The sequence below is a fragment of the Mobula birostris genome, chromosome 1 (assembly GCF_030028105.1).
Source record: "Mobula birostris isolate sMobBir1 chromosome 1, sMobBir1.hap1, whole genome shotgun sequence".
Taxonomy (NCBI): domain Eukaryota; kingdom Metazoa; phylum Chordata; class Chondrichthyes; order Myliobatiformes; family Myliobatidae; genus Mobula; species Mobula birostris.
The window spans coordinates 128,178,995-128,182,578 of NC_092370.1; positions in this window are offsets into that span (position 1 = coordinate 128,178,995).

Here is a 3,584-nt window from a genome sequence, read left to right on the forward strand (position 1 = left end):
GCCGTCCCGTCTGACCCGACGACCGGAAGTGCGCCATCTGTATACGCCCCCTTTCACTACGTCAATTCCGGGTCTATTATTTGCTGCGGTTCGCTATCATCCTGGGAAAGTGCGGTTATCCTTTCATTCAACCGTTTTCGAAAGTGGCCCTGACACGTTTTCAGTGGGCTCCCACTAGCAAAAATAACACCTTTTACAGAGTTTAATTTTACTAAAGTATCAACAGACCTGCATAAGAGATACAGATGGAGGGTAATATAAGAGTGGAAACATAGGAGGGGGTGATTGATAAGTTCGTGGCCTACCTAGCACATTTATTTTTCCTACATTTACACACTTAGTCCAGCGGTCATACCGCATACGGATCCCTTCTTTGTAGAAGTCGGCGTCTTGCACTTCCAGAAGTGCTCTTCAGCAGGGGTGATTGATAAGTTCGTGGCCTAAAGTAGAACGAGAGATGAAGAGGAACTTCAAACTTTCTGCATTATCGCTCAAACAGTTGAACTGCATGTGCATGTAACGAGAGCTGTATAACCCATTTCCTTCGACCTTAGGCCACACACTTATCAATCACCCCTGCTGTGGACCACCTGGAGCTCCAAGACGCTCTCGTTACATGCATGTGTAGTTCAGCTCTTTGAGTGATAATGCAGAAAGTTTGAACTTAATAACTCATCTCTTTCTACTTTAGGCCACGAACTTCTACAAAGAAGGGATCCGTATGCTCCACTACCCCTGGACTAAGTGTGTACATGTAGGAGAGGACTATGTTGAAAAATAGATGTGCTAGGTTTTTTAAAATTGACTCCTTCTCCCTTAGGCCACGAGTTTATCAATCACTCCTCGTAGGCGTAATTCACAACCACCGACATTGAATTGGGATTCACTTCAAGAGGTTGTGTCTGACGTGATGACGTCAAGGTTTCAACTGCCCTTTATGTTCTACGTTTGGTTGACAATAAAGTTAGTTGCTATAGTTTCCCTTAAGCTTAAAATTCTTCTGTCCTTTTATTTACGATAACCTGCATCAGTGACCCCAATGCTCTAGGACGTTTCCAGAGTTATTGAGCATGTTGGCCAACGCAGTCATTTTGAAAATACCGTCATTTGATTTGTGCAAGTCGAGGGCCAATTTGCACTGCGAGAAATCTCTGCAGGTGACCCCAGATTATTAGCACGTAGTGGCATCGTTCAGTATTTCCACGGCAGCGAGAGTGCTTGAACACTTGCCTGAACACGAAAACTCTGGCACACTGAAAACTCACCTATTACAGACTTTGGACTAACAGAATCTGAGCGTGCCAAACAGTTGCTGTCTTCGCCTGGCCTGGGGGCTGCTAGGTTTTCAGAGCTAATGGACCACACGCGGTCTCTCCTGCGAAATAACCATCGTTTTATTTTTAAAGAACTCTTCATACAGCAAATGCCTGATTATATTTGCATAGCCTTCACTAATACACCAGTGAATGATTATAGGGAGCTTGCTAAGATGGCTGATAACCAGAGGTCATAATTCCTCCTCTTTTCCCTGCCTCATTAAGCCCGGTCTGCTGGGCCTCCAACCCAAGCACACCCATGACTGTGAAACAGACACCAGGTCTGTGCTTTTAACATGCTCACTAAGGTACAAACACCGAGAAGTGCTGACCCCCTCCCAGCTTCGTCAGTGCCAGCACATCGGAACATCAGAGGTCTGCGAATACTGTGGGTTCCAGCTGCCAGGGTCGTCTACCGTTCATTATGGAGACCCTTTCAGGGCCACGCTTATTACGTGACACAGGTGCGCAAATGAATGTACTGCCAGCGTCGCCTAGTGATCAGAAGGCAAAGAGTGACGAAGCCTAGCTAGAGGCAACAGGATCCAGGCCGGCAGGACACCACGGGTGACACTCTGCTTCAGTAGGCAATGTTACAGATGGGATTTCGTTCTGACTAAAGTAGCTAGACCTCTGCTCGATGCAGATCTCCTGTGTGCCCAAGGACTATTAGTTGATCTTAAGAACTGCTGGCTTGTGGATGTCAAGGAGTTTAGGTCATTACCCTGCTCCCTCAGTAAGTTCCCCACAACAACTCTGTCAAGCCCATGTACCACCACATGTGAGTTCACTCGACTGCTGGGTGATTTCCCAAACCTCACCGAGCCCACATTCTCCACTACAGTCACAAAACATGGGGTCAAGCACCACATTTCTACACCTGATCAGCCAGTCCTTGCCTGCGTGCGTAGACTGGACCCAGAAAAGCTGGCCACTGTGAGGGCTGAGTTTGCCAATGTGGAAAGGCTTGACATTATACACAAGTCAAGTAGCCGCTGGGCTTCACTCCTCCATATTGTCCCTAAGCCCTATGCTGGTTGCCGCCTATGTGGCGATTACCAACACCTTAATGAGGCCACCACCCCTGATTGTTACCCGGTTCCACACATCCAAGAACTTTCAGCACTTTTAGCTGAAAAGTTAATTTTTTTTTTAAGTTGCCTGATTGAATTTTCTGAGGATGCGACTAAACACATTGATGAAGGTAGAGCAGTAGATGTAGTGTTAATGGATTTCAGCAAAGCATTTGATAAGTTACCCCACACAAGGCTTGTTGAGAAAGGAGGCATGGAATCCAAGGGGACATTGCTTTGTGGATCCAGAATTCGCTTGCCTACAGAAGGAAAGAGTGGTTGTAGGTGGGTCATATTCTGTATGAAGGCTGGTGACCAGTGGTGTGCCTCAGGGATCTGATCTGGGACCCCTTCTCTTCGTGATTTTTATAAATGACCTGGATGAGGAAGTAGAGGGATGGGTTAGTAAATTTGCTGATGATACAAAGGTTGGGGGTGTTGTGGATAGTGTGGAGGGCTGTCAGAGGTTACAGCGGGACATTGATATGATACAAAACTGGGCTGAGAAGTGGCAGATGGAGTTCAATCCAGATAAGTGTGTGGTGGTTCATTCTGGCAGGTCAAATATGATGGCAGAATATAACATTAATGGCAAGACTCTTAGCAGTGTGGAGGATCAGAGGGATCTTGGGGTCTGAGTCTGTCGGACACTCAAAGCTGGTGCGCAGGGTGACTCTGTGGTTAAGAAGGCATACGGTGCATTGGCCTTCATCAACCGTGGGATTGAGTTCAAGAGCTGAGAGGTAATGTTACAGCTATATAGGACCCTGGTCAGGCCCCACTTGGAGTACTGTGCTCATTTGTAGTCACCTCACTACAAGGAGGATGTGGAAACCATAGGAAGGGTGCAGAGATTTTCAAGAATGTTGCCTGAATTGAGGAACATAGGTTGAGTGAACTTGGCCTTTTCTTCTTGGAGCGATGGAAGATGAGAGGTGACCTGATAGAGGTGTATAAGATGATGAGAGGCGTTGATCATGTGGATAGTCAGAGGCTTTTTCTCAGGGCTGAAATGGCTAGCACAAGAGAGCACAGTTTTAAGGTGCGTAGAAGTAGGTACAGAGGAGATGGCAGGGGTAAGTCTTTTATGCAGAGAGTGTTGAGTGCGTGGAATGGGCTGCCGGCAACGGTGGTGGAGGCGGATACAATCGGGTCTTTTAAGAGACTCCTGGATAGGTACATGGAGCTTAGAAAA